Here is a 13,128-nt window from a genome sequence, read left to right as displayed (position 1 = left end):
CTATAACAAGCCTAAACTAACTCTGTTCCTTTTCATCTTGATCTTCTTGTTTGCCTTAATGGCACCATAATTTCTCCCCTTACTGGGGTTCAAAACTGACTTCCTGTTTCTCTGTGCACGTATCACAGCCAATCATTGCTAAGAGACGAATTACCAAGAAGCAGATGACGCTGAAGCTGTGGAGTCCTTCTAGTGCACCGGCCTTTTCTGGGGTTCTGGCAGTAGGGTGGGGTGGGGGGGTTGGGCAGGGGAGGCTGTGGGTGTGTTCACAAGTCCATAGGTTTTGTAAAATTTGGAAAAAATATTTTAGCTGATGTCTCTTTCGACTCCAGCTTTTCCTCTGCCACACTTCCCTTCTTGTCAAATGCCAGTTTGGAGATTGGGCTAAGGAGATGTTGAATTGAGTTTGAGGATGTGTTTATTTGGGTTTAATGGGCCACATTTATATGATTTGAAGACCTTTCTGTTTATATTTGATTAATGTTTGTTGTCCCAGTGTAAGGGATGACTTCCAGTATACTCCTACCACCCACTGTGCTGACTTATGTGGCATCATGCCACAAAGAAACAAGGCTAGAAGTGTATCGTGCTGTGCAGGCATGAAGGGGGAACGAGACGTGTATGTGTGGGGCAGTCTGTGGAAAGTTTTCCTGTTTTCAGGTATGTGAAATTGGAGGCAGAGGATTCACTTTTCATTGACACCTGGTCAACGTACCAGTTCTATCCTATCAGAAATACACCCTAAAATACAATTTATACAATTGTGAATGTACTATACTTTTTCAAAGGAAAATAATACAAAATAGAATTTATCATCCTGTGTTTGCAGGGCACAAACCTGTAGAAGGACTGTAATTAGTGAGCACGTCTACAACAAGTTGCACAGAAAAGAACTTAATAGAAGAGTTCTTCAATTTGAAAACAATCCTAGGCTCATGTGGTGGATCATGCCTGTAATTCCAGCACTTTGGGAGGCTGAGACAAAAGGATTGCTTGAGGCCAAGAGTTGGGGACCAGTATGGGCAACATAGTGAGACCTTGTCTCTACTAAAAAACTTTTAAAAATTAGCCAAGGGTGGTGGTGTGCATCTGTAGTCCCAGCTACTCAGGAGACTGAGGTGGGAGGATCGTTTAAGGCCAAGAGGCGGAGGTTGCAGTGAGCTGTGATCATACCAGGGCACTCCAGCCTGGGCGACAGAGAAAAAAAATTATTTTTCTTTAAAGAGGGCCCCCTAACTATATAAGCCTCATACCTCAGCAAACCGGGGTCCACCCTGGCCCAGCCCTGTGGATTCTTCCTCCATGGTGATTCTTGATTCTATGTTGTTTCCATTTGCCAGCCTCCCCTTTCTTCAGACAGGTAATATGGGCACTCATCTTTACATTGTTGCAGTTGTCTCATTGTACATGTAGTTTGCTTATTCCATTTACTGTCATAGACTGACTTTTTCCATACTTCTGCATAGTCAATAATTTCCACATTGAATAGTTACGTGAAATTTTACTTTACTGACAGCTGATTTAAATATTTCTCTGCAGTTAGACTTTTCTGGTTTCAGTTTTTGTTTGTGTTGTTGTTTGCTACTGTTAAAGTCAGCATTGGAGAGAACATTTTTGGAATAGAGGATTATTTCTTCTATGTAATTATTTCCTCTGGACAAAACTCTAGAAGTGGCATTACTAAATCAAAGTGCATGGACATTTTATTACTCATATAACTCTGTTGCTTTCCAAAGGTTTACATAATTTACATTGCAACTAATAGTACATAATTGTACCAGTTACATCTTGCAGCATTAGATGATATTATTTAATTTTTCAGTTTTTGCCATCTCTTTGATTTTTTTTTTTTTTTTTTTTTTTTTTTTGAGATTGAGAATCTTTTGATTAGAGCTAGGGGAAAGGAGGAAAACTAGATAAATTCTGTGAATAAGATTGCTTTAAAAATTCTAATTTTAAGATGAATGATGAAGGATACATGAAGAGAAAAATCTATGACTAATTTGGTACAAATCGTAAAAATAATTTGATACATAAATGTATCAAAGTCTTCAAACCCATGTAACTATTACCTGACAACAAGGTTTAGTTGGATGATTGGCTGAAGATTTGCAGATGCAAATATTACCACTATGCCAGATGTGTAATTGGACAGTCACTGCCAATTAAACAAGACAGGAAATTAAAAGAGTCCAAGAGATAATTGATTCTCCAAATTAGTAACTCAATTGGTCAAAATTACAATACCTGTTGAAGTTACTTTAAATTATACTCTAATAGTAATTAGAGGCTTTGCCTCATGTTCTATGAAATATTTCCATTTGCTGATGAAGTACTAAGGGACTGGTAATTTAGGCAAATAAATGATGATTGCCTGATCAAAGTCATTAAATTAATACAAAATGTAATAGTAGTAAATTCTCTGATAAAAGAAAACGGTTTAAAATCTCTATAGGGAGGTAGCCAAAAATATATTCTGCAAATATTTGGATACATTTTCATACAGTCCAGCAACCCATTCCATTTTGCAGATTGACTTGATAGGTTCATAGACTCATCTTTTTTCTTTTACTCTGGCAATAAGTAATTGTGTCTATTCCATGCCTTTGTCATACCTAATTGCCACTTTATTGTTCCCGAAGGGCAACTCGACGAAGACTTTTAAAAAGCCGAAATTAAAATGACTAATAAGGATTAAAAGAAGGAACTCAGAGGTTGCAGAGCCTGTTGAAGCCTGATGCTATTTCCTACAGTTATATTTTAAGGTAGTTAACTATAGGTCTCGTAATCACACGTTGCTGAGATAGTAATTGTGCTTTCTTGAGATCTAAACTTTAAGAACCATAGATTTGCCTTCACTGTGACATAAGGAGCATGTTCTGAGTCTCAGATACCTTTTGCCAAATGTTCAAATCCAACACTCATTCATTAGAAAGGAAAAATTGTCCTGATATAGAGCAGGATCCACAAAGGAAAATGAGTCTGAAATAAGACAGTTGCTTTACACACTGGGAATTCCACTTACTATGCAGCACTTAGAATGTGATAAGATTTCTGGCATCTTTTTAATTGTGGCTCCTGGTTGCTTTATAGAAAAGATGATGTCCCAGTCTATGTACCTGTGAACAGAGGTATCTGGGGAGCACTCATTTTTTCACTAAAAAGAAACATTTTAAGTACCTACTTGTTGCAAGACAGGTTCTGCACCAATGATGCTTTGGGATGGACGAATAATTCGGCTATCTTGAATAAAAGATACAGTCAGGTTTTTTTTGTTTGTTTGTTTCCAGGCCTCTGGAACATGTAAACGTTGCCTAAAAGTATAACACTCTATTGCTGCAAAAGCAATGTAAAAATTAAACATACTTTTTGGAATTTTTTTTAACAAAGCAAGTTTCTCCTGAATGCCGAGTAGGAACACCTAGGAAGGTGGCTGTGAATTTCTGGGTGTAGAACTTAAGAAGCGTTAGTGAATCGGAACCATAATCATTGCAATTCCAGTTGATCTGCCTCAGGTAAAACACAAAATCATGTTTTAAAGGGGTGAGTAGATGTTTTAAAAATGTTTTCAAAATAAATGTTTTGAATGTCAGTTTGGTTTCTGAGTTCAATTGCCTCCAAATGACCCAGTTCTAAAGTCACATTTCAAAGCTTCGGGAAACCCTGTCCGGGGTCTGTCTAGACCTCAGAATTGGCCTGGTTTGTTTTAAGGTTTCAGCGAGGGCTGGCCTGCTGGGTTTGCCTATTTCCAGGGCAGAGGCATGTGTGAGACGTGATGCAGATTTCTAACGTACTGTTTTGTTTTGTTTTTTCATTATACCCTGTATGAAAAAATAAGTTTAAAAAGTGATATCATGGTATACGTCATTTATATGTCATGGAAATTGCATCCTTCTTTGGCTTTGGAGCTTCTTAAGTGAAAAGGGTCAAAGTGGTGGATCCCAACCAATAATCCAGTGGCTTTGATCCAGTGGCATCAGAGAGCTGGATTCTACTCTGACACCATAACTAACCCACTGTGAAACTTTGGAAACTCAACCTTTCTGGACTTCACTTCTAAAATGAGGTATTTGGTATATAAACTCTCTATAGTCTCTTTGGTTCTTTGCCTCTATGATATTACAAAGAGTGCTGGCAGGTTTTCTAAATTTTATTGTATGCTGTATATTTGTCTGGAAAACAAACAAAAAAAATTCAGCACTAATTATATACTGGGCAAAGCTAAAACTTAGAATGAACTTAGCAGCTAGGCAGTCATGAGTTAGTAAATAAGGTAAGTTTATGGAGACTCAGAATCTCATGCAATTGGGGCACTGAGTCAGGTCAGGTGGGGTTGTTCATCTGTCACAATCGGTGTGATGAAATATTCAAACTAAATATACACTTTTAAAACATAGACATGCTTTGGTTTTTTTAAAAATAGGATTTTGGAAAATACTAGAAACATTGACCAAATCAATTAGCTCATACCTTAGCAGTTCTGTGTTGCATGCATTTGACAGGGTGGAACATTCCTAAATAGGCATATTTAAGCCCCTGTCAAGGCTGGATTGTGTAATGGTCTGGCATATGTGACTTCTATGTTTCTTTAATTACTACTTCATGCAGCACCTGGCATTAAAAGTGGAACACTGTGGGTCTAGTGAGCCTACCTCACACTGAAGGGATGGAGGGGATCACTCATGTCTGTTGCATGATCCTTTCAAGTTGGACAAAGCAAATGGATCAGCCACTGGGGGGATGGAGCAGTGTGCATCATGCTGGACCCTGTCATTCCAGCCAACGGAGGTATCCCCTCAACAGCAAAAGCCATTCACACAGCAGTGGTGAGCAAAGAGGCTCACTGCACACCATGATGCTACTACTTCTGAGCTCTCCATCCTAATGTGCGTGGCTCTCACTGTGTGAGAATATAACCTCATCTAAAGAGAGAGAGACTGGCAGTCTTTACTTAGGGAAGATGAGAAGAAGTTTATTCAGGTAATTAAGAAAGGCCACTCTTTCACCTTGAATATTAAACAGACTCATTGGTTAATTGTTAAACTCTCTTCTTATAGACTAATTTGGTGGTATGAATTTTCTCTCAGAATGTATCCTTGAAACTCTGTCTCATCAAAGAATTGACTTAAGGGTGAATGAAATCTGTGAGAATAGTGTTTTTGTAAAAAATTGAGGTGAAGTTCACATAACATAACAACCATTCTAACGTTTGTAATTCAGTGGAATTCAGTGTATTCACAATGTAGTACAGTGACCACCTCCCTTTAATTTCAAAACATTGTTATCACCCCAAAAGAACACCCCATAACACATTGAGTAGTTACCCCCATTTGCCCCTTCCCCCATTTCCTGGCAACCACGAATTTACTTTCTGTCTCTGTGGACTTGTCTATTCTGGACATGTGTTATATTTTGAGAAGCTACTTTTACTCCAAGGAACTCAACTCCTAAAGGATGTGAAGGAAGAGAGCATGCACCTGCAGCCCCGTGATTATCAAATATCTACCTGTGGGGACCTCCTGCTTCCTTCCCCCTGAGGTACAACCACCTTCAGACCACAACAGGCTGTCCACCAGCTCTAGAAAGGCTGCCTGGCAGCCCAGCACAGGAGGGAAGAATGATGTCCATTTAGAGTTCCAGGAAAGACATAAGTAGGGCTGAATAAAATGATTTTAGTTGGAATTTGGCCACATTTAAGGGCTAATTAATGGGGATTATGAACAAAGTGAGGAATGTGCTCTTGGCTGCCACTGAGTTATCAATGTAGTAAAGTATGGCCTGTGAGTTTCCTAACCTCTGTAGAAGGACGCCCTTGTGCTCTATCCAACATATTGAACTTGTTAAGTGCTAAAGAAAGCTGGACTCTTGGAAAAGGATGTGGAGTCTTTTATTCACTCACTGGATGATTGGTGCTTAAATCTGCGGGAACCTGGACATGTGACGCTTGATCTTAAATCTCACAGGGAAATGGTTTGGTTAGTGCTCACTGTTAAGATGCCATTCTGAGGCTTCAAAAAGTGATGGAGGAGATCATCTATCTGTTCCCTTTCCTAATTTGGACAGTCACCAATCTTACATTTGAAGTGAAAATATTAATATTTCTAGACACATGCAAAATGAGAAAAAAAATCGTGGATTGAGCAGCTCTGCAGGCTTCTTTCTTTCTCTCTCTCTCTTTTTTTTTTTTTTAGGAAACTGAGATCTGAGAGGCTTGTTTCTTCATTAAGTATTCTACAAACCTGGGAACTTTAGAAATGCTAGCTGGGAAGAGAAAGAGAAAATGTGGAAAATAACAAAAAATGGAAAAATCTTTTCCCCCACAGGCATCGTTTTTCAGTGAGTGAAAAAAGGTTCCAAATATCTGTCTGTTTCAGAATCCATTTAAGCAGTCTTAATCATCTCACCTCCATTTCCTTATTATTCTAGAGCCTACTCATTTTTTCCCTTCTAGAGTTAAGTTGCAATGCATATAGAGATGCATGAGTTTTATCCAAAACTTGTGACTTATTTTAGGTGAGCTCTTTCTTTATTCACATAAAGTAGCATTATGCATAAAAATTTAAAAATTTCCAACCCATAATTTTTTTAAAAAGTAACTTGCCTCCCCCACTAAAGTTATATCCAGATAATACAATAAATAAAAACTCTATTCTTTGCCATCTAGCTTTTAAAATTGGGCAAGAGTGAGCGTTTACTGAAATTTGCTCCACTGCATAGAGCATAAATACTGTTTTAAGAGAAAAAGGGGAAGTTCTAAGCAAATGGGGATGTAGTCTGTTTTTCTGCTCTTGACTTGGAGGAGCTATTTTGCATTTCCTCAAAATCTAGAAGTAACTAGGGCAGGTTGGGATGGCTATGTGTTGGGCAAGAGGGTGAGGAAGAGGAGGAGGGAGAGGAAATGAAGAGGAGGAAATGGAAGAAAGAAAAAGGGAGGAAGAGAGAAATGGCTCTCTACGGGGACTTCCCTAAGCAAGGCCAGGGCAGGCAGGTAATAAGTATCTGAATACAGAGGAGCTTATTGGGGGTTTGCGACCAACTCCCTCACTGGGCATCCCTCCAGGTAGCTTTGGTGGAAGGCAGACTTTCATGGGTGTGCAACTTGGGCAGTGGCACAGAGTCTGGTGCTCAGAGGGCCCACATTCGGTTTAGGGCTCTGCTGTCACCATCTTGAAATTCTTACTAATCTTATTTTTGAACTTGTGTTCTGTACATAAAGTCTGATGGGACACGGAGCACATACACGAGCAGAGGAGACCTATGCAATATTCATGTTTGCTGTTCCTTATCACCTCATTTGCATAAAGAACCCATGATGCTTAATGAGCACAAAATTTCAGCAGTCCCACAATGCATGAGAATTCAATAAAACTCAAAAAGACTAAGTGTAAAAAACGGGAAGTGTGTGATGCCTGCAACTGAGTAAGTGGGGCAGCAGAAAGCCCCAAGAGGCCATGCTTTCCATCAGAAGACGTGCTTTCCAGAATTTACTTCAAATGCAGAAGAAGTAGTGAATTCTAAGAAACACAGATGAGCTGAGCGTAGTGGCTCACGCCTGTAATCCCAGCACTTTGGGAGGCCAAGGCGGGCAGATCACCTGAGGTCAGGAGTTTGAGACCAGGCCGACATGACGAAACCCCGTCTCTACTAAACATACAAAAATTAGCTAGATGTAGTGGTGCGTGCCTGTAATCCCAGCTACTCGGGAGGCTGAGGCAGGAGAATCACTTGAACCTGGGAGGCAGAGGTTGCAGTGAGCCAAGATTGGGCTATTGCACTCCAGCCTGGGCAATAGAGTGACACTCTGTCTCAAAAAAAAAAAAGAAAAAAGAAACACAAATGACCAAGGAATCTTATCACATCCTTTCTTATTCATGTAGCTTCCCTGTAATAGTCACCACTTATACTGAAAAAGATGACATAAAAGAAAAGGGAAAGATAGGGCAAATCATAGATTCCTTTCCTTTCAGACTCCCCTTACTTATCAGTAAGCTGAAGGTAGAGGGTTGATAGAATATGCACTTATCAAGCAGTGAAAGAAGACTAGCCGAGCTTGTTTTGTGCAGAATTTTTACTGTTCTGGTGAGAACAAAATACATATGCATGTATGAGGTACAAAATGTGAATTGTGCAATTTTGGTGATTCTGCATACCAATATAGAAAATGTTCCTATATTTGCATTTATAACTGATATTGCACAATATAAAAATGAATGGCGGCCGGGAGCGGTGGCTTACACCTGTAATCCCTGCACTTTGGGAGGCCAAGGTGGGCAGATCACCTGAGGTCAGGAGTTCGAGACCTGCCTGGCAAACATGGCGAAACCTCATTTCTACTAAAAGTACAAAAATTAGCTGAGCTTGGTGGTGGGAGCCCTGTATTCCCAGCTACTCGGGAGGCTGAGGCAGGAGAATTGCTTCAACCCAGGAGGCGGAGGTTGCAGTGAGCTGAGATCGGCCCTGCATTCCAGCCTGGGCAACAAGAGTAAGACTTCATCTTAAAAAAAAAAAAAGGCAAAATTCATGCTAATAATTTTAATTTAAAATTTTTCTTTAGTACAACATCACATCACATAGCAAATAAGAACACACCATTACAACTAGGGAAGAAAGGAAAAATCTTTATAATTTAGTATCTGTAACGGTATTTCCCCCTGCTTTTTGAACAAGGGGCCCCAGGCCCCACAAATTCTATAGCTGGCCTAGGGGGAGGTGTGCAGGTGTGATACAGGTGTGGTGCTGGAGCCAGGCGGAAGGTGGGGGGCTGGAACTGTAAAGCTGAACTGGTTACATTAACAACTCTGAGTACCTTGATAAGATATTTCTTTTTTCTTAATAATTTCTCTTAAAACCAAGTAATACAGTTTGGCTGTGTCTCCACCCAAATCTCACCTTGAATTCCCACATATTGTGGGTGGGACCCAGTGGGAGGTAATTGAATCACTGAGGCAAGTCTTTCCTGCGCTATTCTCGTGATAGTGAATAAGTCTCACGAGATCTGACAATTTTAAAAAGAAAAGCTCCCCTGCGCAAGTTCTGTTTCTTTGCTTGCTGTAGTCCCTGTGTTCCGCCATGATTGTGAGGCTTCCCCAGCTACACAGAGCTGTAAGTCCAATTAAACCTCTTTCTTTTGTAAATTGCCCAGTCTTGGGTATGTCTTTATCAGTAGTGTGAAAACAGACTGATAAACCAAATACCATGCTTCTCCGAAGCACTCCGCCCCTGGTATATTTCCGGGAGATAAGCCCGTTTTTCATATGAGAACAGTGAGCTCCAAGGAGTGGCCTGCCCTTGGCTTCTGTTCCCAGGGCGAGTGTGGAGGCTGAGCTCTTCCGTTCCGTCTTCCATGGAGCTTGGCTGGTTCCTATGAACTGCAAGTTAAGGTTTGTTATTTTATAGTCTATTAAACAATCTTTTATAAAAATTTAAAAAAGTTATAATGTAAATATAAACAAAAAGTTAATGTAAAAAGGTTAAAAAAATTATTTGGTGACTTTTTTTTCAAGGCCTAAAAGCCACAATCAGATATTGTTATAATTTTGGGTGTCATAGATCATATCTTACATTTGACTCTGTGGGATTTACCAATCTTAGGGCTATAATACTTTTTATAACATAAGTGGAAGCTGTTTCCCGGGTTTGATTTGTTAGTCTTCTCTTCTGCCGTTAATTTATTGGTTTGTTCTACGTATTTTACAAAATCCAAACCTTGAGAAACAAGGCTTGACAATTTAGCTCCATATACACTTCAAAACTTAAGAAATGGTGAGATGTGTTTCATTTATATTCTTTATTATTCATTTGACTTACAAAGTATGTAGGCATGGAAATTGCCTGTCAGTTTTACTACTGAAAGCCCCAGCTACTCTTACTTAAGATTAAAGTCTTTCTTTTTATAATCACTCACTTTCCTCCAAGAAAATTCTCTGTGTGGGGGGAAATTTTCGATGGAGAAGGACTCTGTGTGGACTTCCAACCCTTTAACCTAGGTTATAGTAGGATGTTAAGTCGGGAAATGACATATCGGGGCAGGAATCAGTTGTGCTCCCTCCCAAGTCTATTTTAAAGCACTTTCCATTTTAAATATAGCAATAAAATATCAGCCTCGAAATGTCTGATAAGGATAAAAGCAATAGATCCAAATCCAATCTAAATCTGACACTGCTAGGAACAAGAATTCACATTGGTAAGTCAGGACTCATTTATGGGGCCATAAATGGGTGGGCTGGCTATAATTTGGGTATTAAACTTGTAAAATATATTGATGGTATGGAAGAGCTAAATAAATAATTTACTACAAAAAAATTGGAAATCTTTACATGGTACTTAATTGACCAGTTGGTCTCCCAGATTCTCAATGCTCCTTGCTTTGCATTTATGTGTTTTTCATAGGCTAGATTTTCCTTTTTCTCACTTGAGTTTAATTTCCCTCTGCAATGAATGATCACAAGTTAGTGCATTTCTGAAAACACACACAGTTTCCATTTAAAATTTTGCCAATCCATTACAGGCCTTTGACAATTTCATTTACCTGTTAGGAGGATAAATGTACCCCCATGTTCTGTCTGTTCCGGGATAAGACAAATTTCTTTCTGGCCTCAAAAAGCCTTTTCAGTACCACATCTCAGATTCCTGTGTCGAGCACATAATGGGAGGGGCTTCAAGGAGATGCTTTACAAAATTTACTGAATCTTTTTGCTTGGTATTTTGGGAATCAGCTGAATAGAGAGAAAAATGATTTTAGAAAGCTCTGTCACAGCCTTCTACACATCTGTGAGGTGCTAAGTGTGGCTGGGGACGGGAAAGGAGAATGAAAATATGGAAACTCAAAGTAAGGCAGTGTTATTTATGTATGTATCCAGGAAAACAAGTAGATTTCTTGGACAATTTTAAATTTAATAGTAACAGTATCTCACATGTGTATAACAGTTACTTGTTTCAAAAGCCTTTCATATCTTTTATTTTTTCACTGCTTGTGATATTCCCCCAAAGTAAACAATAGAGGTATTACAATGGCCAGTCTTACTGGATGAGAAGACTGAGGTTTGGGTAAATTGGGACTTGCACAAAGCAATTTATACAGCAAATAGGCTGGTGCCTAGAGCCCGATTCTTAAGAATCCCAGGTTGACTCTGCTGTGAAGAATCGTTTTGTGGTTCCACTGGCATGTAATAGAAAGGCCAACTCAAGCAAGCTTAAATCATAAAGAGTTGCATTGGCTTGTATAATGAGAAACCCAAACGGGGTGGGCTTCAGGCTTGGTTCCATCTAGGTTTTGGCTCTGTTTTTCTGCAGTTCTTTCTGTGCCCTTCTGGGAGCTGACTTTGGCTTCTGGCTGGTGGTTGGTAGCAATTGAGGGAGTATGCCTCCTAATTCATCCCTACCAGGTTGACAGAGTCTGATTTCTCCATTGTTATCTCTTAAAAGCAAGGTAGGACTTTCCTGGAAACTTCCAGCAAGGTTTTTCTTTCTCCAGAATTGGAGTGCGTGACATCCTCAATCAATGACTAGCATGGACCATGGGATTACTTTGATGAGCTTAGTCTAATCAAAGCCAATTCTGAGTGCGGGTTATTCTGAAGAGGGAACCTATCTGAACAAAAGCAGGGTCCTTGTAGGAAGGAGGTGAGAATGGGCGATGGGTAGACAATCAACAGAGTCCTCTACAGTTACTCTGTATGATTTCAGTAGGCCACACGTTTGAGGAAATCCACGTGTTTGTTATGGAACAAGGTAGCCAAAGAAACCTTTTTGGTTTGGCCAGAGGGGCTGATGAAACAGCTAAATCCTGGTTGTTTTGCAGTCTCTTACGCACCTTCTTATTTTGTTTCCCCAGCAGCATCTGTGCTCTCCCACATGGCTTCTGCTTGGTCTTCTGCCAGACCCTGGGCTTCTCACAGGTACAATGGCTGTGCCTCACCCTCAGGAAACCCAGGGGTTTGCCAGAAGCACTCGCTCCTGGGGTCCCTAACTTCATCCTCTGCCAGACCCCATTTCTGAAGTGAAAGTACACAGAGGAGTTAGTCATAGAGAGTCTTGTGCAATTCTAAGAGGGAAAATGGGTGAGAGTTCATTGTTTTCCCTGAAGCAAGGCTTGGCAGTCCAAAATATTCCCCAATGTGCTGAAGTTAGTTTATCAGGAATGTGCTTTTCTCATACCAAACTGCTGTCTGAACCACAACCTTGTTGAAAAGAGTAGGGCCATACAGCTTACACAACTCTATCTATCCTCCCTGACAATTATAGAATAATAATGCACATCGAATACATCAGGTAGTTTTCTTATAGAAGAGTATGCACTAAGGAACTTTAAATTTTTGTCTGGAGAATCCTTGGTGTTCTAAATATGCAAAGCCTTTATCGCATCAGCCACCGGCCTCTTACCCTGAAGACAAGCCACACTCTGGCTGTTAATCCAGACCCAGTCAAACACACCAGGGCCTGATGGGCCAGATCCCACAATATAGGGATGTGTACCAGAGAGCACTGCTTAAAATGGAGGTCACTGGAGATGTTGAGGAGGAGGAGGAGGTGCCCAGCTTCCTTTAATACCATCGCGTGTTTTCTTTTTTTTTTTTTTTTTGAGACGGAGTCTCGCTCTGTCGCCTGGGCTGGAGTGCAGTGGCCGGATCTCAGCTCACTGCAAGCTCCGCCTCCCGGGTTCACGCCATTCCCCTGCCTCAGCCTCCCGAGTAGCTGGGACTACAGGCGCCCGCCACGTCGCCTGGCTAGTTTTTTGTATTTTTTAGTAGAGACGGGGTTTCACAGTGTTAGCCAGGATGGTCTGGATCTCCTGACCTCGTGATCCGCCCGTCTCGGCCTCCCAAAGTGCTGGGATTACAGGCTTGAGCCACCGCGCCCGGCCTCATCGCGTGTTTTCAAGTGGAAGATTCATTTAAGCAAGGGAAAATACCTTCTCCCTAGGCTTCAGGCCCAGGTAGGTCATAAAAAGCAACGAACACAACTCCAAACCGCAAACACTCTGTCTTTTTAAATGAGGTTTGAGGCTTAGTTACTCACGTGTGACTAGCAGGACTGGTGTCATAATTTGCAGGGCTCTGTGCAAAATGAAAATGTGAACTCCTTGTTCAAAAATTATTAAGAATTATACGACAGTGACAGCAAAGCATT

The 13,128-nt window shown here is 40.5% G+C and overlaps 1 pseudogene; it reads right to left on the bottom strand.

Annotated features, from left to right (window-relative positions):
• The window catches only part of LOC111551876, a 36,100-nt pseudogene extending 23,548 nt beyond the window's left edge, over positions 1–12,552 (bottom strand).
• Between the last annotated feature and the right edge of the window lie 576 nt (positions 12,553–13,128).

Source organism: Piliocolobus tephrosceles, chromosome 8 (assembly GCF_002776525.5).
Source record: "Piliocolobus tephrosceles isolate RC106 chromosome 8, ASM277652v3, whole genome shotgun sequence".
In the NCBI taxonomy this organism is placed as follows: Eukaryota; Metazoa; Chordata; class Mammalia; order Primates; family Cercopithecidae; genus Piliocolobus; species Piliocolobus tephrosceles.
The sequence above is the reverse complement of the archived record's forward strand: the minus strand, read 5'-3'. Positions and strand labels throughout refer to the sequence as shown.